This window comes from Hypomesus nipponensis, chromosome 23, assembly GCF_054491055.1.
Source record: "Hypomesus nipponensis isolate SF chromosome 23, ASM5449105v1, whole genome shotgun sequence".
Taxonomy (NCBI): domain Eukaryota; kingdom Metazoa; phylum Chordata; class Actinopteri; order Osmeriformes; family Osmeridae; genus Hypomesus; species Hypomesus nipponensis.
Genome location: NC_140383.1, coordinates 313,217 through 338,664, shown reverse-complemented (window position 1 = coordinate 338,664; position 25,448 = coordinate 313,217). Strand labels below are relative to the sequence as shown.

Genomic DNA, 25,448 nt, shown 5'->3' with positions numbered 1-25,448 from the left:
AGCTGTTCTGGGGAATGTTATACACAGCAATAGTAGCAGGTTTTCAGGGTCACCTTTTAAAGTTTTAACCTTCATCTAACCTTTTTAAGCTAAACCTTGAAGATCATTTCTGTGGCTGGAGGAAATGTTTTCCTTTAAGCAACATTGATGTTTTCATCGAGTCGCATTTTGCTGTGTCCATAAAACACAGACACACCAAGCATTGGTTCTGGTATCTCTCTTGCACCCAAGGGCAACATGTACACACGAGATTAAAGATTGGAAAAGCAACATTGTCGGATATCTCTCAGGGACCGGCACACCTACCTTAGAGCTGGTCAATCAGGGAGGTACTAAGAGATGTTCTAACGTTGGAAACAACAGGGAATGAAGAGGGACAGAAGATGGAATCATAAAATGAGAGAGGAGGTTTTCTTGTCATTAAATAGTAAATGATGAAACATCTTGAGTTGCAATTTTAGACTCCTAGCAGGAGTTCACATTATCACAAAAGAAAATGTAAAGTAGTCTGGCTGTAAAAACATGTCTGGCAAGGCTTTGAATATCTGCTGACGGAGCTGGTGTATTCAAGTTCACGGCAGCTAAAATGTTTTTCCACCTATTTAGAGGAAAATAAAAAGAAATATGCATTTAATACAAGCAGAAAGAGGAAAACTGATGAAGGTACAGTGCGTCAGTTCAGACCAAACAAGATTGTGTCTCGTGTGTTTTCTGGGATCCTGTTAAATATGCCTAAAAATGCCTAAACAGCATGCCCAAAGTAAATTGAAAGCTGTTCTTGTATTTTGGTAATATGGCTGGAAATATTGTGGCAAGAACAGACAGATACTTGTTCAAAATCTTGATAGCGGCCTGCAAAAAAGCCATTAGAAAAAGATGGTATAACCTAGGTCCCCCAACTCGAGATGAATGGCTGAAAATTGTGAGTGAGATGTATGTGATGGAACAACTAACACACAGATTAAGAGTACAGGCAGAGCAATGTGAAGAGAAATGGGTGAAATGGACTCTATTTAAATGTCAATGACAGGTTGATGTTTGAAAACTGTATATGTCTCAGGATCACTTTGTGGAATCAATGCAATCCAGCATGTTCATGGTTGTTTTTTGTTTTTGTATTCTTTTTTGTCAGTCTTGTGTGTTTGTTTACTTTTCTGTTCCTCTGTATCTGTGGAAAAACTTTGTAAAAAAGAAAGTGTAAAAAAAAAAAGAAAAAAAAAAAAGAAAGCTGTTCTTGAACCATTTGGAGTAGATGCATGTAAATGGTCTCTTTTGAAAGCTGACCCTCTGCAGTTATTTCCCCTGTTGTCATGACCCCTGTCAGTCCTACTGGTGTTCAGTAATACAAGCTTGAACACTAGGAAAGTGAAAGTTTCTATTTCCGCCAATATTTTGTTTTGAAAACAGAGGCCTGAAGAGGCCGAGAGATGGAAGGTATTAGCTGGAAGACAGGATTGGACCACAGGTTGAAGCCTTACCTAATTCAAATCAAAAGTCAAACATAATACCACAATATATTCATATTTGTCAAATGTTTTTATAAGAGTACATCCAGGCATTTTCTAAAAGGGCCTTTTGGAGACTCCAGAAGGACCCTTGTAACCAAGGTCCAATTCTTAGGATAAAAAGGTATAATTGTAATCTCTAATGAAAGGTGGTAATTAGAACTATCTTATATAATAGCTAAATCACACATTAGTATTACTGAAACACAAAAACTGAAGCATGAACACATTGGAGTGCTTTATCTGATTCCCAGGATTGGCGCACAAAGAACACTGATTCTGTCAACCATATTGCGCAATCGACTTTTATTTTGAAGTCTCCACCAAAACATAACAAATGGTGTATCGCCATTTACAGCTAGCGCTAGGCTACAAGGCTAACTAGCTTATTTCAGAGCCAGTCGAAGCCAGTTGGAAATAATCGTTTAGAACGAACGCACAGACCTAGTTGGCTTTAGAGGGCTATCAACGGGGCATGGAAGCTCCTATTGGGTCAAACAAGATGTCAATCGAAAGGGCAGAGTTTAGCGGCCATTTTAAGACTACCTCCGCGTTTGTACTCGACCCACATCTCCTCAAATGAGCGATAGTGCGTGAGAGACTGAAATACAAATAATTGGCGACGGAAGAATGAAGCAACAAGATCGTGGCTATGTGTGAATTGTATGTATAATTCATTGTTTGGACAACTTCTCGACATGGTTAGATACCTTGGACCTTTGGGAATACGCAGATGAGGTTTTGATGGGTTGTGTGCATACCTGGAACATTCCGAAGTAATCGTAGGTAAGTTGTAACTTTTTTCTCTGACTTTGCTGAAGGAACGGTCACCGGACAAAGACGTTGATGGTACTTGCTGTTGCGAGTTGATCTTGAATTGGTTTATTTCAATGGAAGCACACGAATTGTAGGTTTCCAATGATGTATAACATGTGTAGCAGTCTAAAAAATATATTTGTTCACATTTAGTGCGTAGTAACTGGGGGAGGAGGGGGCAGCGTTTCGGGCGACCAAAATCTTGTTCTAAGGATGTTTAAGGATAAAGTCTGCTGAGGTGACTGTCAGGTTAACATTATCACTGTCAGGGATTTTCTCCCGTTTTTGCTGCCTGAAACAGCAATAAACATGGCAACGTGCAGTGAGGAAGTGAACTGTGATACTTGTGAAGTACGGCTTTAACACTTATGAGATTTTAATGTCCTGAAAGTGATTAGCCAGAGACATTTTGATTGTGTGTTCTGCAGGCCATGTGTAATGACCAGCTTTTGTGGTAATTCAGTGTTAATTAAATGCATGCTATGTGGGTTGCAATCACTGCTGGGTTAAGAAGACGGATCTAATGGAATTAAGCTGTTTCATGAAAATATTCCAACATTGTGTACAATTTGTAATACCTTGTTATGGTAAAAATTGTGACAATGAAAACCACTGGCTTAATAGTGTTTATAAGTCCACAATAAGAAGTTCGTATTGTTGTGCATTGAGGACCTTTGGTCAGGCCAGACTTGGAGGCTGTTTACAGATCACAATGTCTTTTGTATCTAAGGTTTGTATCTAATAACAGGCTTTTGTAGGAGCAAAATATGCTCCTTGTTATTTATGTGATTTGTTAAAGTTAATTGTTAAAGTCAGTTACTTTTGTCCTGCTGGTGGTGTGCCAAGCAAATATATGGATGGCCCAAAAGAGCTGCACTCCACAGCTCCCAGGATCTCCTGATACAGACCAGATGGAATCCAGCTGTAGTTCTCCTGGCACCAGCTGTATTGTTTGAGCCCATTTCATTCCACAGGCAGTTGGGGCCCAGGCATTACACAATAAGCTCTTCACTTGTAGAACAAAACACTCATGCACTGTATTTAACATGCTCAAAACACTCATGCACTGTATTTAACATGCTGTAACTGCCAGGACCATTTTGTTTTCAAATGCACCTGTTGGAGTAGAATACTGTAAAAGTATGTCTGAGAGTGAGAGAAGTGAGATTGGTGTGGTGCACTTCAGTCTTCTGACAGCATGTCAAAAACTGGATCATTTTCGCAGCTTGTTGTCAGCAAGCTACCCAGATGGAGCTCGCCTGCTTGAGTTCTTCTGTTCAACCACTTTGCAAACTGTTGTGAACAAATGTTGTTTATAGAACCATTGTTTGACATCCTGTTCAGCGGCTATGAAGCTCCTGTGAGCCTCCATGGAGAAGTGAATGGCTGAGTCCTCTTCTCATGGAAGTGTAGCGTGAATAATATCAGTTTTTCAGCTGTTTTAATTGTTCTCCTAATAAGTTTTGATTTCAAATGTAGGTTCGTATGGTCAAGAAATCTGGAGGTGCTCCCTTCAAATATTATAAAGAAAATTTTCTGCAATATCACATACTTTACAGACCCAATTACAGTGTTTAGCACCAAATGCCCGAGAGGACTGACCCTTGTCTTTGGTCTGTGTTTTCTTACTCAATTATATTTAGAACTCCTAATGAAAGGTTCCCTTCCTCCCTATGGCAACAGGCTACAGCACAAATAATTTCACTCTACCCATGGCATAACCAGTCAGTTATGAGATACGGTTTTAACTGAGACACCAGTGGTAAGGCGTGTTATCTGGGTCAACTGAGCAAGTCTTTGTCAGCACAGATTTCTTCTTGATGAGCAGAGCCCTCTATGGGTGAGCCTGTGACTGAGTTGACCATCACCTTCTCAACAAGTCAACAACATCACAGACATGGCAGACTGAGGGGTCTGAAAGCACCAAACACCCGTGGAGAGCAGAGGAGGAACGCCCATGGAGGAGGATGGATGGAAAGAGGAGGGGAGTAAGGTGGACAGGGAGGAGGGGGGTAAGGAGGACAGGGAGGAGGGGGGTAAGGTGGACAGGGAGGAGGGGGGTAAGGAGGACAGGGAGGAGGAGGGTAAGGTGGGCAGGGAGGAGGGGGGTAAGGTGGACAAGGAGGAGGGGGTAAGGTGGACAGGGAGGAGGGGGGTAAGGAGGACAGGGAGGAGGAGGGTAAGGTGGGCAGGGAGGAGGGGGGTAAGGTGGACAAGGAGGAGGGGGTAAGGTGGAGAGGGAGGAGGGGGGACTTTGTTTTCCCCAGGGGTGCGAAAGAGGAGACCTGCAGGGGGCTGAGGGATGTGGCCTGTCAAGCAGGTGATGGTCATTAAAACCAAGACGACTCTGCCTGTCAGCTTCTTGTAGCTGTGATGCTTCACAGGCTGGCAGGCAGCTAGGTAGTGTAAGGCTGGGTGTCAACCTGCCCCTACCTCATATGCTAAAATCTGGAGTTGCTCGACAGGGTCTCAACTTGATGGCTCTCACACCTATTTGTGTAACTCACTGTAGCATTGTTTGTCAAAGGTTGATAAGTAAGGGTCAAGAAGTGGTCTGGCTGGTTGTTCTTGTGTATAAAGGGAATTGTGAAGCATTGTTCTGTGGTTTCTTGATCTCCTAAGACCTTTTCCTCAGCTTTGGCTTGTCCTTGTACCAGGGGTGGACTGGCCATCGGGGATACCGGGACAATCCCCGGTGGGCCAACGGGGTTGGGATGGTCCAAAATACTGGCCCACTTCCATTACCAACCGGCCCTCTGACTTCTTAAGCATTTAGTATTATTTCACATGTCACAACTTGAATACGTATGAATTGCTATTAGACCTTTTTGTAACATGTTTGCCTTGTAATTGATTTCCTTAATTTGCAATGTTATCAAACGTATATTTTATTTCAACCTTACTTTGACAATTTTTGCTCTGGTTTTACCCATAGAGTCAAATATCTTTAATTCCAATTTTATTGGCACTATTTGGTTCATGTTAATACACTGTTCAGTTTCCCATCTTCCTTTAAACCATAAAATAATTAGTTTTGGTTGTTTGGCCAATATTTAACCCCCTACAGTAGCCACGCCAGTTTTTCCATCTGTAAAACCACCTTATTACCCACTGGGGCCTCACCCTAAATGGAGTCCCAGAGACAGCCTGTCTGGATGGCGAGGGTGTCTGGGCCGCGGGTGTCTGGGCCGCGGGTCTCTGAGAGGTGCCAGCCCAGACCTGTGTATTATTGGTGGTTTGGTTTAGATAAATAAAATGTAGTAGTTAGTTAAGGCATCAACGTTGAATCACAATGGTATGTCAGTCAATGATAATACTGTGTGAAAACATTCACATCCAAGTATCTACCTTTTTGTGTAAGGCACACAAAGGCTTTGGTACCTTTTGAAGCACACTGAACATTAAACATTAGACTGACCCTTTTTGCTTCTCGTAGTTAATCTGAAGAGTAATGAAGAGGGCTGTGTGTTTCACACTGAACCTTTCAGCACAGCTTTGAGATCTAAAAGTGGGTTTCTCCCCCTCAGCATCCTCTCCACCCAACCTCTCAATGTCTGCACATCTATCCTTAAAACAAGCAGCATGGGGAGAGAGAGCACTCATCATACTGACTGATATGAACACAGTGTGCAGTCTGCAGGCTGGTTTGAATGAGGTAGACATGTGCCATTTGCACACCTTTAGTTCTGGTTCACTGATGTCCACAGCTTACACAGCCCTCTGAAACCAACCTATAACACAGGCTCCACATGTGCCAGGTCACTTAAGCTGGTAAATGAAGCTTCCATTTTGGGCTTTGATAGAACGATGTGTCGTTAACCTTCAGGTATAATGGGGTTGTCATCCTTGTAATGGCCCTCTGTGTTGCTGCGTGTGAAACCAGAGCAGGGGAAGTCGGACTGGCGTCACCATGTAATGAGGGAAGCACTCACATGGAACCCAGTGTAGTCGGTGGGAGAGAGGGTCAGCTCTGCCATTGTTCTCACGGTTCCAACCGGGCAGATCGCGGTCATAGCTCTCAGCACTTCTTAGTGACCACAACACATCTGTCCACAGAAATATGACTTCAGGCAACAATTGTAAAAACACGTTGCCAGCCTGTTGCTACGGGAATGTCTCATTGCTCCATAAAGAGAATTGATCGAAACCCATAGAAATATCAGATGGGAGTAATATCAGGGAGTCAGAAGGCTGAGCGGTGAGGGAGTCGGGCTCGTAGTCAGAAGGTTGCCGGATTGATTCCCCGCCGTACCAAATGATGTTGTGTCCTTGGGCAAGGCACTAAGTTGTCAAAGAACATTACTGCTGACATTTTTCATGGCAATAATTGGTGCATGTACAGAGATCATAAATTGAGTTTGTAATAAGGACAAGCTCTCCACTTATCTGACTCTTATGTTGACCTAATTGCACTTATTGACATAACAGTGCATGTGCTCACAGATTTTAAGGTAACAGATGAATGGCAAAAGTGGCCCTCAGTTATTCTATGGTATTAGTCAGAGCAGGATTCTATAGTTGAGGTAGTCAGATGTTACACTAGTGCAACACAGCTTGTGTAACTGTAGAAAAACGGTTGCCATTTCTCTTTAGCTCTGCATGCCATCTTTTCAAGATGAACGGAGGTGTTTTACTAATACTGAAGCTAACACTTCTATTAGATAAGTCATTTCCAAGGATGGGTGTCGTTCGTCTTTAATACACTTCTCCAGCTACAAAACAGCTTACTGGCAATTGATATAAGATTATTTGGTTCTTGATACCTTGATACCAATCTTAAAGACATGCCATTGAAACCATTGATTTACATATCTGTCATTCAGTAGGTCCGCCTTTCACATTTTATAGATAATGATCAACAATTTGTCTGACATTATTTTGCAGTTTGGCTCAGCATTGGGCATTGCTTTCCTGTGCTGCCTGCCTGCCAAGAGGCAGTGATTCATCAATCAATGAATTTCAGCAGATCTCTGAGTAGTCTGCCAACATTGCAGAGTGGTCCACTCCTCACACTGAGAAAGCTTCAGGTCACCGTGGTGATGCCTCCTAAGTAGCAAGATGTCTTAAATCTGAATAAAACCAAAAGTTCTGTTCCCTCCAAAAGTCTGTCCTCTTTGTTAGCCAGTGCATTGCTTCTGAAGTACCAACATAACACTGTTTACTTTAGACAGGACCAGCATGAGGGGCTGGATGCCAGACACTCAGTCATGACTAAATATGTTCCTTTGCATTCTTGTACAGGACTGTACTGCTCCATTGTATTTCTTGCTGGTGTAATGTGTAAAGGTCAACATCTGGCCCTAGCAGGTTGACTGCATGTTAGAGTGCAGTCTCAGCACAGTAATAGGACCATGCTGGGGTTGAGGGTGGGGACGACATCTCCTCACACCAAGGAGGTACCTGTCAAGACAGGAGGGTGTGATGGGAGAAGGTTTACTGCCAACATCTGCTTCAAATATGGCTCACCTCTTAAAAGGACGTCCAAAAACTGTTTTGAGTTATTTGCTATATCCACATAAATAGGTTATGGTGGAAAATAGCAAACTAGGTTGAGGTTGGGACTTTCTGGACAATAGTGTCTAAGTTTATATCAAGGAGAGAAATGATAGTTGTGAAGTTAAATCCAGATTCAGAATAGTTTACAGTGAAAAGAAGAATTGAAAAAATGATTTCGCCGTAATAGCTGGTCATCTACAATTTGTAAAATGCACTAGTATGCATTAAGATGCAGTTCACCCCAACAAAAACTAAATGAAGAAAAGTAGCAGCATTTGTAATCGTATCAATTTCCATGCCAGGATCAGTGTAAGACAAGAGTGGCCCATGCAGGACCATGCAGGACCCACAGCAGGAGAGCAGTAACTGAATGACTGATCTGCAATTTTGCACTATTGTTTTGTACTCCACCTAGGTTAGAATAGGTTATATGGTTGTAATAGGTTTTATGTGCATTTAGGGTTAGTATAGTGTATTATTTATTGCTATCTGTATATTTAAGAAGTTTCACTTATTTAAGCTCAGCATAGATGTAAATTATGTTCTGTGTACTTATGTTGTTATGCCAGGTGCCTGCATTGTCTTGTCTTAAGGATTTCAGTGCCCAGTCTGACCTTGTGTTATTCTATGTACCTGACAAATAAAAGACTTGACTTGACTTGAATGACTGATCAGAATGTGGATGCTGGTAAGAACAGACGGGTACCAAAACGTACATTTATTTCCACAACTCCAGCTAGACAGACAGCAGTGACACAGCAGTGCGGTGATAAATCTTCCGGGGCCCTATGTATAATAGGCCCAGTAATATGCCCAGTAATGCTGGATATAAAAGTCAAGACGTGAAACAACCATTAAGGATCCTGTCATCTTGCTCTGAGAAGCAGCTGTGGATCCGGAGGGTTTCCTCTGTCTGGACAAGAGTCCAGACCTCCAGATCCTCAGGGTCTCCTGCCAGCCTCTGCCTGGCCTCCAGTCCTGCTCCCTCCACCACCACTTATGTCATCCTCGGCCCGGCGGGTAAAGTCGCCTGCCATCACCCTGCCTGTCCTTCCACCCTCCCTGCCACGCCTGCCTCCCCACCCACGCTTGCCCATCTCCACTCCAGGAGAGAAACAGCTGCGGGATTGTGGACCAGGTCCCTGATGTCTTTATCCTAACACTAATTCTCAGCGTCCTTCACGTTTGACATCCCTTCTTCCTTCAGGCTGTTTGTTATTCCAGTCAGAGAGGGTTCTCACCCTCTCTTCCTCTCTCTCTGTCTCCTCTATCTATCTCTCTCTCTCTCGCTCCCCTCATTCTCTCGCTCCCCTCATTCTCTCCTTTTTTTTCTCTCGCTACCTCCCTCTCTGTTTCACTCCCTCCCTCTTTCCATCCCTCCTCTCCCTCTTTCTCTCCTCCTCCCCCTCTCTCTGTCTTCATCTCTCCCTACCTCTCTCTCTTTTGCTCTTTTCACTCTGCTCCCTCTCCCGCTCTCTCTCTCCTCCTAAGGTCTCGTTTCCCAGCAAAGTAGAAGTCATGATGAAGGCATCACTGTTTGGCTGAGAGATGTCTTCATATGTATCTGTATGGATGAGCTCTTCGCATGTCAGTGGACTGTTATCCCCTGCTGGCCTGGGTGAGAGGGATCTGTCTGGTTGATCGACTGAAACTCCAGACAGGAGTTCAGTTTCCTGTTTGTGAGGTTTTTGTCACTATTTTTCATTGTGACTGATAAAGCTGTCTTTCAGTTTTTGATCTCTACATATTGAATTTTGGTTGATATTTAGTGGATGTTTGTTTTAATAATATTTTTAAGTCTGTATTATTTTAGTTTCTCACAAGGACAATAATCTTTTGAAAACAAATGAAGAAAGAAATGTGATTTAATCTCATTTTCGAAAAGCACAGTGGTTTGTAATAAATGCAGCTATTCAATTATTCTAAACACTTGATTATGGATAGCTTTATTTACAAACACTCCTGTTTGTCTTTGTCTATTAGTAATAAATATGAATATTAAGGCAAGAGAAATCTATTTACGGTTGTTAGAATTCCTATATATATATATTTGTATTTGGATACGCTTATGTCCAATCTCGCTCTGATGTAGGATTTGCTACTGTTCAGCCTCAAGAGTAAACTTAAGAGCATCAGTGAGGTTGGGCTCAGATTTTAAGAGCATCAGTGAGGTTGGGCTCAGATTTTAAGAGCATCAGTGAGGTTGGACTCAGATTTTAAGAGCATCAGTGAGGTTGGGCTCAGATTTTAAGAGCATCAGTGAGGTTGGGCTCAGATTTTAAGAGCATCAGTGAGGTTGGGCTCAGATTTTAAGAGCATCAGTGAGGTTGGGCTCAGATTTTAAGAGCATCAGTGAGGTTGGGCTCAGATTTTAAGAGCATCAGTGAGGTTGGGCTCAGATTTTAAGAGCATCAGTGAGGTTGGGCTCAGATTTTAAGAGCATCAGTGAGGTTGGGCTCAGATTTTAAGAGCATCAGTGAGGTTGGGCTCAGATTTTAAGAGCATCAGTGAGGTTGGGCTCAGATTTTAAGAGCATCAGTGAGGTTGGGCTCAGATTTTAAGAGCATCAGTGAGGTTGGGCTCAGATTTTAAGAGCATCAGTGAGGTTGGGCTCAGATTTTAAGAGCATCAGTGAGGTTGGGCTCAGATTTTAAGAGCATCAGTGAGGTTGGGCTCAGATTTTAAGAGCATCAGTGAGGTTGGGCTCAGATTTTAAGAGCATCAGTGAGGTTGGACTCAGATTTTAAGAGCATCAGTGAGGTTGGGCTCAGATTTTAAGAGCATCAGTGAGGTTGGGCTCAGATTTTAAGAGCATCAGTGAGGTTGGGCTCAGATTTTAAGAGCATCAGTGAGGTTGGGCTCAGATTTTAAGAGCATCAGTGAGGTTGGGCTCAGATTTTAAGAGCATCAGTGAGGTTGGGCTCAGATTTTAAGAGCATCAGTGAGGTTGGGCTCAGATTTTAAGAGCATCAGTGAGGTTGGGCTCAGATGCAGGCAATTGGGCCACATATGGAGTTATGTTTGGGGTTATATTTCATCCTAACAGTGTTTGACAGGGTTGAGGTCATGGATCTGTCATGGACAGTCAAGTTCTTCCACACCAATCAGACAAACCATCTGGCTGGACTATGCTTTGTGCTTGGGGGCGTGATCCAGCAGAAACAGGAAAGGGCCTTCCACAAAGTCTGAACTGCAGATGTCATGCTACCCTTTAGCAGGGAGATTTTCGGACCAGATCGGTGTAACCAAGCATCCTGGGCTGGTTCTACAGTCAATGCCAGGCGCTGTTAGGGCAGGATTGTGGTTAGTGTACGGTTAGGGTTAGTTAAACAACAAAAACACTGTGGTGCTGGTGTTAAATGTGTGTCACATGCATTGAATAAACAGGACGAACAGTTTACATACATGTTCAGAAAATCCATCTAACTTTTCAGCTTTAAGAGATAACCTGATATGATGAACAGTCTGAAAAAAGTAATGTATGTTTACAAAGTTTTGGCCTCAGTTTCCCTGTGTGACAGAGCAAACGCTGCCAACTCTCACCTGCTGTCATGACAACCATCTGTGCTGCTCATCACTGGTTCCCAGGGTGCTGGATGCTGAATGTGTTCATTGAGTGAAACAAGGGGCACGGTGTTGATGTTGGTGAAGTATGTGTAAAGGGCAGAATTATGCATATCAATGTAATTTCACACCAACAAATAGATTTTTAGCTAGCATATCTGAAGTGAGTTAAGCCACGTTACGCCAGGTGGGCTGCTGAGGTTTGAAATTAAACATTATGAACTGAGGATTCTCTTCTATCCCCTCCATTGCAGTGTGAATGTCTGCACAATCTAAAACTAAATATATAGCTTTAATAACAACAGATACCTTGGAAAATCCGTACTAAAGCATGATCTGACAACAAAGTGAACCAGTGGAGAGGAGAGTGGATGAGTTTATACAGTTCTATACTGTTAAACAAGACAAGATTGCAATAGAAAAAGAGTGAAATACAATCACACCAAGGGAACAGTTACATACCCGTTCCAGCAAATCCAGTTAAGGATTATTAAAAAGCCAGAAACTTGTCTTCAACTTTATGAAAATTTCAATAACTTTGCTTGTATCTTGACAGTTTATCAAATTGGGCCAGTTATGTCTATACTAATTCCTTATCTGAGTGTAGCATGTGCCATTTTGTCTGGTCTAAACCATAATATCCATAGAAAATGGGGTACCAATAAAGGTTCGCTTTTATCAGAACAAATAAACCTGCTTATCACTTTGTATTCTCATTACACACAACCTTCCAGACTCCTATTCCTTTCTTCTCTCTGTTGCCTTCATTTTATCCTTCCCGTTGCTTTCCATGTTTGACATTTCTTTCTGGAGTGGCTGAGTGCTTCAGCAGCTCCTAAAGATAAACCCTCCTGAACATGATCTCTCTCAGAACCTGCAGGCCGGGTCTTCAGAGACACAGCGAGAAAGGCTGCAACACTGATGCACAACAACCACAACAAACATCAGACTAATTAACCGACCCTCATGAATAATGGAATCTGATTCATATTGGAACAGAGACCAGCTTGCAATCAAATATTGTTCCACTATCATTACTTTCATTTCAACATTTCTTTATTGAAAGTGTGTGATAAAGTACCATAAACAGCTTTCTATATCTGGTTTGTATGTAGAACTAAAATAATGAGGTTAGGATGGAGTCAGGTGGCTGAACGGTGAGGGAATCGGGCTAGTAATCTGAAGGTCGCCAGATCAATTCCCAATGCCAAATGACATTGTGTCCTACTTGCCTCGGGGGGGACCGCCCTGTACTTACTGTAAGTCGCTCTGGATAACAGCGTCTGCTAAATGACTAAATGTAAAATGTTGGATAGACTGAGGTATTTTTGAGGCAGCAATACTCCATCATGTGATGGTGTTGCTGTTCCACTGTATCCTGCACTGTAGGTTGGCACAAATACAAATAATGCTGTCAAGACACACACTACAGGTTATTCCCATGCAGTGGTGGTTGTAGAATAATTTTACTGGGGGGGCCAGGGGGGGGGGGGGGGCAGTGTTTAATCAGAGGGGCACATGAAAAATGGAAACAGATGATATTTAAACATTATATACTTTAATTTTGCAAAAAGTAAAAAAAAAAAAAAAAAGTTTAAAGTAAAAAAAAAAAAAAAAACTTTAGGCCCCCGTGTATAAACGCCCCTGTTCCCATGATAAGTAGCTTTGAACACATTGCCAGTGGTGAGTTGCCGTATTCTGAGAGAGTAGAAAATTTTGTTTTGTTTTGTTAAGATGACCCAAGGCTTCACACTAAAACTTTGAAAAAATCAATCAGTTTTCTTCTGTACAGACTATACAATACAATAACATGTGTTGTTTCTTAAGCCAAAGCTAGTAGGTTGTGGCTTGATATCCTCTAGCACAAGATGTGCCAAGATCCCAAAGGTTTAAGACCCTGTGTTAATCAATATTTTAGAGTCAAATGTATAATGAATGGGAGGTCTTGTGTTTGAATAATTAAAATATTTATAGGTCTGCTTAATTTAGCATAGCTCCTTGTGTATTGTGAAAGACCTTTCTCTTCTTAAAAAAATAGCAAAAAAGTTTGAATGCAATGAGCATGATACGTGGATGAGCTGGCTCGTTAGATTTTCCTCTAATGCTCCAAGAATGCAATCTGAGGGAACAGGCAGACCTGGGGGAGAGGGTGGGAGATCAGAGCTTGTGATTGGAAGATTGGCCTCTATTATCTGTTCCGAAGCAATCAAAATGGAAATGTGCTGCTCCCTCTATACAGTCACCTAAGTCCTGCAACTCCACTTGCACTTTGTTCATCTGAAGGATACATTATTTCCATAAATCAAACCATGATTTCATCTTCTTCTTAATTAAGACAATGTGAGCGAATTCATCAACATGAGTTAGTGAAACCTTAAAGTAGCAAAACGTGGCAACAAAACAAGTCCTGTCCTGATGACCTGTGGTTAGCAGTCTAAATCCGTAACACTCATTACCAGGCATTAGCAAGCAAACATATTTTCCTTTAGTGAAAGTCAGTTCAGTTGTGGAACCAGCAGTAGAACAAGGTGTTCATGACTGTGAGCGCATGAGCTAGTCCAGCACACAAGTTTAGGTCCCACCCCAAAAAGTAATATGTTATAAAACATGTCCTGATAAGTTCTTCTCTTCATCGTAATTTAAAGCATTCATTATCATTGTATTTTCAAACATTATCAACAAACCATAAACTCAAAAAGGATTTCATGATACAATACCCTCCATTTATTGTAGTAAATGCTCTTCTGCTCTTACTGCCTGTTGTTATCCAGCTGTGTTCCCTGCCGGGCATGGAGTCTGTGGTCCTGAAGGCTGCTCTGTATTCCAGAGCGGCGTGAAGTCTGTGGTCCTGAAGGCTGCTCTGTATTCCAGAGCGGCGTGGAGTCTGTGGTCCTGAAGGCTGCTCTGTATTCCAGAGCGGCGTGGAGTCTGTGGTCCTGAAGGCTGCTCTGTATTCCAGAGTGGTGTAGAGTCTGTGGTCCTGAAGGCTGCTCTGTATTCCAGAGCGGTGTGGAGTCTGTGGTCCTGAAAGCTGCTCTGTATTCCAGAGTTGTGTGGAGTCTGTGGTCCTGAAAGCTGCTCTGTATTCCTGAGTTGTGTGGAGTCTGTGGTCCTGAAAGCTGCTCTGTATTCCAGAGTTGTGTGGAGTCTGTGGTCCTGAAAGCTGCTCTGTATTCCAGAGTTGTGTGGAGTCTGTGGTCCTGAAGGCTGCTCTGTGTTCCAGAGCAGTGTGGACAGGTCTTGCCCAGCGGTCAGCCTGGTGTTGTGGATGTCCAGCCAGAGATAGATGAAGACTGACCTTCTGATCGTCCTCCAGAAAGTACAGTCGCAAGGCGGCAGAGTTTCTCAAGACAAGGATTCCAAATCTGTCTTTTAAAAGTGAGTGTCTTATTCAGGGTTCCTCAAATGATAACGTTTTAATGGATTAACAGTTTCTTTAATAAGAATAGGATGTTTAGGTTCCAGAATCCCTGCCTTTGTTATCGCCTGTTCTTTCTTGCAAGATCCATTTGATTTCAATTGCAGTGATTTGTTTTGGATGAAGGTAACAATTGGCAACACCTGATAAGCACATGGTGTTCAACCCTGAGAACTAAATCAATGTACCTTTGCAGGCGCTTAACCAACCATGGAAGGGAATATGGGAGTAATCTTAATGATTTATGTGCATGTGTTATTAGAAGACATTATTAGAACGATAGACCATGGATCTGCCCAGGCTTTTGTTTGCTGCCGTCTCAGCTCTGGGGCAAATACCCAGAATGCAACATAACTCCAAGGGAACACAATTAATCCCATATTGATCAGTCCTTCATTTAGCCCGGGTGAGGTAGTTTGTAATATGCATGCTTTGCCTGACTTCTATGGGTGTTTTCAATTCATATTTAATCAATAACCCATTAAAAAACGTGTTTTTCGGGGCAGGTGATGTGAGGGGAGCCCAAGGAAGAGAGAGACTGCAGGTCAAGTCTAAACTGAGAAGTTGGGGCCCTGAGGTGACAGCTGGATAGACAGGAGGGTTGGGGGGAATTATTTTGCATCCAGGAGAGGGATAGTAATGTAATGTAAAGGTGGCTCATGTCGACACAAGACCATTGTTTTTAGTTATAGCTGTCTACCTGGTGGCCTTTTCCTGCCAGTGCTGACAAATTAGTCACCTTCAGGTAGAAGTGGTTGGTTAGCAGCCCCAAGATGCATGCAGGCCTTATTACCAAGTGATGTGTTGCAATCCAGAGACTGATCAAAGCCAGGAGACTGTCTGCCACTCTCACCCCCATTCCAGCCATATATCAGTCTGTTGCACACCTCCACACCACTGTCCTCCCTTTTAAAGAATTGTAGCTAGGCTGCGTGTCTTAGGGGTGAGATGAGAGTTGGGGAAGGAAAATATGTAATTCATCAGTTATGTGTGACTTTTTTGTTCTCCATAGCAACTGATGGCAAGGTTTTGAATGTGGTGACCCCGTCTCCTAGCAACGGCTGAATTTGACAGCTTGTCACATAGCACCCATGATGAAAGGCAGACAAGGAAATTATTAGTTGTTCTATTCCGTCTCTGTCTCCCTCTCTTCCTCTCCCTACCTCTCCCTTTCTCTCTCACTACACTTTACACAGCAATGTGACACATTCATCTTTAATCTTCATATTTCCTGCTCTGCACTATGTTTCTGTTCAATGTATGTTTGTACGTCTGCCTTTTAATGTATTTATATTGGCTTGTATATTTTTTCAAAAGGTTCTAGCTTAAAATGCTTGCAAAAAACAATTATATTCAAGTTTGCCCTCAGTTTTTTTTTGTTTAAAGGTTAACTGCTATGTAGCAGGGCCTACCTGAAGAACATCCAAGAACATGTCCAGTGTTACCTTGCGTGGTCTGTGAAAATCTCTCTCTCTTTCTTTCTCTTTGTCTGTTTGTCTCTCTCCCTTCCCAACACTGCAGTGAATTTAACAAACATGTCGCTGGCTTCTGTGTTAGTATTCTATGGACGGCTCTCATTTGGTAAAGTGGTGGATGCATAATGACAGAATGACTTCTGCGCAGAGCCACTGAGAGGAGTTGCTGTTAGACCTGTAGCTGGGGCTACACCGCACATTGCAGCTGTCTGAGGAATCTGATGAGTCCTTCAAGCAGTCACACAGAACTAAGGTTGATCTTTACTCTCTGGGGTTAGAAAAGGATTTATAAAACTTTAATTATAATTTAGGAATGTTAATCAAACACACACTTCTAAATGCTACATGACTGGTTTGTGACAGATGGTCAGACACTTGATTGTATGTGACCCCATCCAGAACACCCTTAAAAAGCTCAAGACCTTGAATCTAATGAAAATACTTTTAATACAGACATAGATAACCCTTAATGATGAATATATCCATCAAGCTAGGCATATGCATAAATAGTTGTTTAAACTTTTTACTAAATGGTATTAACTAAATGGATTGTTAACTGCTCGTTAAGGATTAGTTCATGCTTCACAACAATGAAGCCTATAAATGAGCTTTTAATCAGTTTACATACGAGCATATTGTATTGGGTCTTTGGGTGGTTCTGTTTAATATTTGGGTAGATTAAGTCAAACTATTCTTCAGGTAAAGCAACAGTAAATATAATACATGTTCAAGGAAGACATGAAGACATGAAGAGGAGATGAAAGTGGAAGTGAACATGTGTTATGCTAATGAGACTCCTCCTCCACTGCACAACGTTACACTTTGCTGCATTTAAACTAGATTCTCCTCCTTACTTTATCCACATTGTCATTATGTTAGAGACATTGGCCATAGGTTTTAGATTGCTTTTTGCAGAATTACTTGCAACTGTTGCTCAGTTGCTATAAAGACAGGCATGTGGCAAGTGTTAACGCTGCCATGTTAGGATCAGAGCGACAGGTGCAGGTGGTTGAAGTCTTCTCACAGACTGAGACTTTCCAGAAAGTCTCTAAACACAACACTGTTTCATAAGATGTCTGGTTAACAGTGTTGGGAAGGATTTCAAAACGTAATGACATGGATTACTTCCACATTGAATTGCATTTTAAAGGGCAGGAATGCGGCCATCAAATCCTGCTGACTAAACTGCGTTTCCCGATAACGATGGATCTTACTTGTTACGAGGGTTCTCTACTAGCAAAATAACGAACTACGTGCGTTTCTCGAATACGCTCGTAAGGAGAACCCTTGTACGTGTCTCTTAGTAATTACTTAAGAGTCGATGAGAGACATGCTTTGGCCAACCATGGTACGTGAGATGGCATCCCCCGTGCATGTGATGGCCATGCATTGGCTTAGCCCAGTGGTTCCCAACCCTGGTGCTCAGGGCACCCCTGTCCTGCATGTTCCCTATTAAGCCTGCCACTCCCTATTAAGCCCCATTGTACCGAATTTGGCTGCAGTTCCACCAGAGTTCCACTGGGGGTGATCGCGAGCGAGTGCATGTTGAATGGCAGTCTACGGAGCTAAACGGCTAAATATGTCTCTTTCGCCTGATTGTCACTCAAAAATCTCCGATTTGATTGTAGTTTCTTATGTCCTTTTGATTTCTTACAGGGTTAGTCGTTGTTGCCCATAACACGCTAGCATTCTGCTAATGAATGCTGATTGGTTAGTGAATGACTGATACGACCAGAGCTCCCGCTTGATGGCATCCGAAGCGGAATCAGAATGTCGCAGCATTAGCAACTTCAGCAACAACATTAGCAAGCCAAATCTCTTTCTAGCATGTGTATTGACAGGGAGAGCCTAACCTGTCAGCTGTGTTGTCGATGCCCTGAGAAAAAAAGTAAGTTACCAGTGCTTGCCGTAAAGCAGTAGCTCTGGTCGTACGATGTGTATGACGTCAGTTACACTTTCAAAAGCTTTTTAGAACAGAAAGGTGACTTTAAAACAATCTAACAGCCAGCAGTGTGTATTTTTTTTGCCTCCCCGTTCGAATTCAGAATTCAAATTACTAGACAACAAATTATATCCTGAGAAAAGTGGATTTTGAGGGGTACCACTCCATAGACCTCCATTCATTCTGCACTCGCTCGTTAGCGCCCTCACATGGAACTTCAACCAGTTCAGAACCCGGAAGTTTCCCGAGAGTGGCAGTTCTCTCTATATTAGACATTCTCTGGCGTAACCATGGTTTAGATATTGGGGGGGTCCAAATGAATACCCTTCCCCATAATTTTTTAATTTGTTAGGTGCATTGCCTACAATTTTATAGCCTATTTATATATGAAAATGTGCACATTCATAACATAGTTTCGAGCGCTACAGTGACCCTGTAATGCTTTTATGAGGCTACTCGTTTATTTGCTTACACATTTAGCTTGGTATCAAGTTAGCTTACTTACTGTCTGAAAAAAAATGTGTATGCTTGGCTGCTGGTCCAGTTTTCTCCGCTTTTTAGGTAACCTCAAATCCTCCATTACTCTACCTCCTCTCCAACAAGTTAATTAACATTACTTTCTTTGCGCTCAACTGACTGACGAAAAGGTTTTAGGGAAACCATGACAATGCAGAACGACGCAAGGTGGATTCATAGTAAATCGCAGAAGTTTACAATTAAGAGGATTCACACACTTATGTTTTTCTTAACAAACTGAAATGAATTGAAAATAAGACATAACATGAGTCCGATCCATTGACAGGGTTTATAATAGGAGAACATATATTTTAGATATTTTCTGTTGTATATTGGGGGGGACAGATTGGTATTTTCGTGTGCTGAGCTGGTATGGTGCATGTACAATGTGGGGAGTTTTATTACATGTCACTGTACTAGTAGGTTCACAAAAAACATTGTCATAGCTTGTTTTTATGAAAATGTATGACGTAGATCTCACTCTATTTTTGAACATTCATCTGAACAGAATTGAGTAAACTGAGATATGTGGCGTTCCTTAAGGCCTTTATATGCTAGTTTTATCGGTTATCCACAAATAGGAATATATTCAGAATCATCTTTTAACAATAAAATACTTTCAGTATTAGCAAGTACTAGGGTGTTAAAGTGGGCATAAATAGAATGCTAACCTATGAGTAAAAAAAAAAAAAAAAACGCCCAAACCATAACCAACTGTGTTGGATACTGTACAACAGATAAGTCCAGGGCTGAATATCTTCCCCAGTACAGGGTTGTGAAAAAACCCTGTATGTGTGTGAGAGATAGAGATAGAGAGAGAGAGACACAGAGAGAGAGACAGAGAGAGAGACAGAGAGAGAGAGAGAGAGAGAGAGAGACTTTGTATTTTCCCTCTGGAGGTGCCAATTAGCACCTGAGATGACAAGATGAGCACAAGCAGAGGCTCAGGATCGAGCCGTTGTGGCAACACAATTTCTCCCTCTCACTCTCTCCCTCCCTCTTTCTCTCTCCCTCTCTCTCTCCCTCCCTCTCGTGCGCTCCCCCTTTCTGTCTTAGTAGCTTCCTCACCTCACTTCTCCATCTTCACCTTTCCAACTCTCTTTCTATATTTCATACTGTCTGTCGTGGTGTGTGGGCAGCCAGGTGTCTCATTACAGCACTCACCCTAAGCTTCCAACAGCCTTTCATTCAGCTTCGTGCTTCCACGATATGTTCCTCTTCATCTGTCCTCCTCCTCTCTCCCCTTTCCCTTTCTTCTTTTTCATATTTGCCCACTTTCCATATTCCTGTGAACCCAATTTCCTCATCGAAATGTATCTGCTTTTGTTTTTCAAAATGCACCTGCACTTTTGGTGCTAAATGATTCACCTTACAACTGTAACACCTTACAACACACAAAAAATATTCTGACAATGAATCATCCTCACTCATACAGAAGTATGATTTCACAGATTTCAATGTCATGAGAAAAAAAGATTGGACCTTGAATGATGATTTTATAAAAAAATATATATATTTTAGTATTCTTACTGGATGCCTGACATACTTAGCGCTGTCACAGTTTCTTCACAGCTCACTGCGTGTCCTGGGAAGATTTCCGCATGGACGGCTGTCCACCAAATCAATCAGGACTTCTCAAAATCTGACATATTGAGTCTCCAGAGATGGGTCCCAGAAAATTGATGTCCTTGGGAATCAGTCTAGCGTCTGAGCCAACCTATCACCACCACAGCCTGCGCAGACATTTGATCTGCTCGGTATGAAGTATTTGTAGCTTACAAAATAAGCACTGAGATTCCACTCTTAATCTATGCAGCTCATCATAGCTCTCTCATCTTATTCCTATCCCATACCTATACCACCCATGAATAAAGGGTTTCTTCTGATCGTGTAGTTAATACAAGAGTAAATCGTCCAGGCTGCTGGCCCTCAGAGCTTGGTAGGGTCTCCTGTCTCTCTAATGTGCAGAGTTTATAAGTACAGACCCATTAGAAAACAATATGCAACATGAGATGCTAACATTGCAAGCAACAAACCTTCAACCTCGTAACCACACAGCCGCCCTCTACATCTGTCTCAATTCTGACGGATTTTCATCCCCATCCTGCGTCTGTGTCAGGCTGCCTGTGATCTCGGTTTCTGAGCAGGCCATGGGTTCAGCCGTTTGGTGGGGGTGTTCTCTGAACAGGCATCTGGTGCGGTAATCCCTCACTGCGGCGTGTGCCACCGAGGCTGCAATCTCCCTGCCTTTTGATGCCTTTCTTTCTGTAGCGCTGTTCTTTCTAACAGCGGAACAACCCGGTCCAAGTAGCAGGTGTTTACAGACGCTCCAAATCCCCTGAAAAAGAGACACGTTCAGAGCCACCACTGGATGCCACACTGAGGAGAAGCACGCTTCTAATCGCACAGATCCCCTGAAGCTGCATGTAAAGCGTTCAACAGAAATGATTGGCATCCCCAGTCAAACGATTTGTCTCTGCCAGCACCCACAGGGATGTTTACGGCTGTCACTGACAGCACTAATATGCACGCTGTCACGAAGGACATTGATATGCATTGAAAGTCTTAGCGTAACTTTGTTCTTAACTCACCTGGGTGTGATCGTTATCGTCAACATGCTTTTTTAAGCAAAATCATATTTCACCTTTGTCATGCCTGTTGGCTTCTTTTCCCCAGGATAGAATGATTGCCCCCCTGGAAAGATCATTCAGACTGCTGTGGATGTTGAGGCTGATTATGTTCACTGCTCCATGGTGCACCGGCCCTGCCCTGGCTTGGAGTCATGAAGGTCTTCGGGTAGACAGAGGGTGAGTCAGTGGAGTCATGAAGGTCTTCAGGTAGACAGAGGGTGAGTCAGTGGAGTCATGAAGGTCTTCAGGTAGACAGAGGGTGAGTCAGTAGAGTCATGAAGGTCTTCAGGTAGACAGAGGGTGAGTCAGTAGAGTCATGAAGGTCTTCAGGTAGACAGAGGGTGAGTCAGTGGAGTCATGAAGGTCTTCAGGTAGACAGAGGGTGAGTCAGTAGAGTCATGAAGGTCTTCAGGTAGACAGAGGGTGAGTCAGTGGAGTCATGAAGGTCTTCAGGCAGACAGAGGGTGAGTCAGTGGAGTCATGAAGGTCTTCAGGTAGACAGAGGGTGAGTCAGTGGAGTCATGAAGGTCTTCAGGTTAGGGATGTCACGAGAACCGATACTTACGATACCTTTCGATGCTAAAATATCAAAACACAGATTATGCCCATTTTTTTGAAGCACCGTGAGCGCCGATGCCAGATGTTAGCATCAGTGCTGCGCCTCTTCTGGAACTGATGGGGGCAGTATTCAGGAGTGTTCCAGTCGACGTTTACATTCAGAAAACCAAGATGGCAACTGCAACTGCAGCTGCAGTGATCGCCCCACCTCGACTTGTTTACAACATAGGCACAAAAAGTCCTGTTTGGAAATAGCCTACTTTGAGTTTGAGGCAGATGACCGTGACGTTATAATTAATCCGCAGAAACCACTATGCAGAAGATGCTACCGTGTTCTTCAGATCAAGGGAGGTAATACTTCCAATTTAGCTAAGCAACTGAAAGATCGTCATCCGGATTTGTTTAAAGAATTCAAGGTGAGCCGTTCCAGAAGAGGCGCAGCACCGATGCTAACAACTGGCATCATGCCAAATAAATCAATGTTCATTGTGGTCGCGGCGAAGTTCTGAATACATCCAAAGAATGCACTCTTTCTTAGTAGTTTAGGTTAGCTATGCTGTAGTTTTAAAGTTAGCCTATAGCCTACCTTGGTTAGAAGGTAAACTCATGTTCATCTTGTTAGCTGAATGGCTTAATTGCACTGTATTATGTTGTGCTTACTCTGTTGCACATGTTTTGTATGTGTTATGACATTTTGCAATTTTTCCAAATATTTTTATAAGTTCATGTTTCAAGTACATGGAATCTTAGAAAATCCTTTTTTTTCCCACGATATCGAAATTGGAATCGAGAATCGTGTTATTTTACTAGAATCTGCACAGACTACTGAATTTTGGTATCGTGACACCCTTACTTCAGGTATACAGAGGGTGAGTCAGGTCAGAGCGGGGGGAGCCTCTGGGTGCTGCTGCGTTAGGGATGCCAGACCTCCCCTGCTGTGCTGCACATCAACACCACCCGGGTCAGCTGGCCTGTCGGCTGCTCTTGGAATCCGAACAACCAGATTGGAAACGGAGCCAATGTACTGAGAAAGTCAACACAAGAAAAGCATTCACAGAGCTTTATCAGCCATCACTGTAATGTCTTCCTGTCCAGTTGTGAAATGACCTTTGTATGGAAGTGTTTATATGAGCAACATGAGCAACAGCCTAAACTAGGCGAACGAGATGTGAGTCCAGGTTTTTCTGGTCAGTTGATGCAGATCTCTGCTGGTAGGGAGCAGTGATGAGATTTCTGCAAACCACATGGTGTCGAATGAAAAGGTGTATGACCAATATGAATTTACATTACATTTACATTTATTCATTTAGAAGACGCTTTTATCCAAAGCGACTTCCAAGAGAGAGCTTTACAAGTGCATAGGTCACTGATAATAACAACAAGATCCCCAAAGCATTGCGGGTAGCTAAAACAAGAAGCACACATTGTGAACAACCAAAAGATAAGTGCTAAAGGGAAGAAACCATAAGAGCATGTAGTTAAACAAGTTACAATTAAACAACGTGAATCTCTAAGTGCAAGTGTACCTGTAGGAAAGCCAATAAAAATAGGATTAACTAAAATAGAATACAACAGTTTAAATCAGCTACCACTAACCAACAAGAGCAACAGTCTAAGCAAGAGTCATTGTTATCCTATCCTAATCTTATCGAATTAACTAAGCCCAGCACTAATCAAAATTTGACATATAGGTACTTTTCTTTTCTCCAGAAGGTTCACATTTCATTTTAAATGTGATACATGTTATGCATCAGTAAGGGTGGTGGTACTCCATATACTTTCATTTGGGCTAATTTGAGAAGCCATAGCTCACCATGTGCATAGTTTGTTTTTTGCTTTTAATTCAACTTCTTCAGCATCTAGCATCATTCATTAACACTCTAAAATCATGCGAGAAATAAATAAACCAGTATTGTTAAGTTACTATGGAAATGAGATTAAGTGAATCTGTTTCTGATCTAGATTTTCAATTAGCCATTCCTTTTATACAACCAGCTTTGAGCTTTTATTTGTCTGAGAAGAGAGTATTTATAAGATTCATTGATAATAGCAAAAACAAGAAGAGCATGTGTTTAATTAAAGAGTGGAACAGACAGAACATCTTCACATATCTGTTCCTGTCTGAGGTAACTAATGACGCGTGTTTCAGGTGATCACGTCTGTCTCACATTCACTTCTAGCCTGTCAGTCATATTACGTATAAATGTGCAGTTTGACCCCTCAGGTTGTACATACCAACTTACAGTCACACCGTGTCCTGGTCCGGATTGTAGGCTTCATCCTCCTGCTCTTCATCAGGCTTCAGCAGCTCCTCCAGGACCTCATGTACACATTACAACATTTAGACTATGGAACAGAGCCATTTGTGTCCAAAATCTGTCTGCCCATCATCCTGCAATTTCCCCATAATCAGTCTGTGAAATTGGTGACAGCTTATTATCCAATCACTTCCTGTCACCTCTCCCAGTTTACCTCTTATTTATCAAAGTGTCCATCTCACTGTGTTCCTTCCTTCCTCCCACCCAGCTATATTGTCACACACAGCCAGTCTGCCCGACCGCACGTGGAGATTTAGTATCGGATGTTACTTCATACTCAACGCTTTTTCAGACAACCTCAACTCCTTTAAACTTAACAATTGTGAATGGATCCATAAAGGAGCTATCAAGAATCATAGACTATGATTCCGTCTATTAAATAAATTGTTGATATTTTATTGCCCTAACCAAACTCTGGTTTAATTTTGAGAAGGCTAGTAAGGCTGTGACTCCAGGGTCAGTAAGAGTAATACTCCATAGTACAGCAGAGTCCTCATTCATATAAAATATCCTGCGGTTTCTACAACTTAAGGATGACAGATTCACAGTCATCCTGTCGCTGCAGTGAGCATATGAGTCCCTGCCTCATTTCATGTTTAAAGCACAGCAAGAGACCATCCCCCCCCCCCACCCCCTCTCCCTTGCAGCCTTTCAAAATAATTGAATTAATCGTAGTTGAAACAGTTCTCTGTCCACTTGACTCTTCTGAAGATTGCCCTCTCTGGCTTGATTGTAAAGTTTGAATTGTTTCCATGGCCAGAACTTTGAGTGTTGTTCTCAAGCAGGTCAACTGCACTCAGGAGTACCACAGCAACACAGAGACCAAACAAAATAATTAGGTTGCTTAGACGGATGCACTTACTGGCAGAGCAGCTTCCCCCATCAACAAGAATATCAAACAAAAGCCTAATTAAAGTGTACAAAATCCTTTTGAAAGACACAGAATCCCATATCAACAGCTGGTGTCACAGACCTTGATATAAAGTAGAAGGTACTTCACGCAGAGTTAGCGAGTTCAACTCACAACCCCAAAGCCATGCAGTAGAGACTAGAGCAGGCAGGGCTGTGGACATGTGCTGCACCCAGGTGAAGGTAGGCAGTGACTGGTCCTCGACATGGAGAACACAGCTTGTGGTCTGCTGGCCTGTCCACCTTCCCTGAGCTCATTATCCACATCACTGGGCATGCTCCCTGTCATAGGCTCAAATCC

The 25,448-nt window shown here is 42.5% G+C and overlaps 1 long non-coding RNA gene across 1 annotated transcript; it reads left to right on the top strand.

The window, feature by feature from the left end:
- Positions 1–1,875: 1,875 nt before the first annotated feature.
- LOC146233254 (uncharacterized) lies at positions 1,876–24,246 on the top strand. Its single transcript, XR_014741659.1, has 3 exons — positions 1,876–2,291; positions 21,409–21,539; positions 22,779–24,246. It is a non-coding gene; the product is annotated as an uncharacterized LOC146233254 (long non-coding RNA).
- Positions 24,247–25,448: the final 1,202 nt, after the last annotated feature.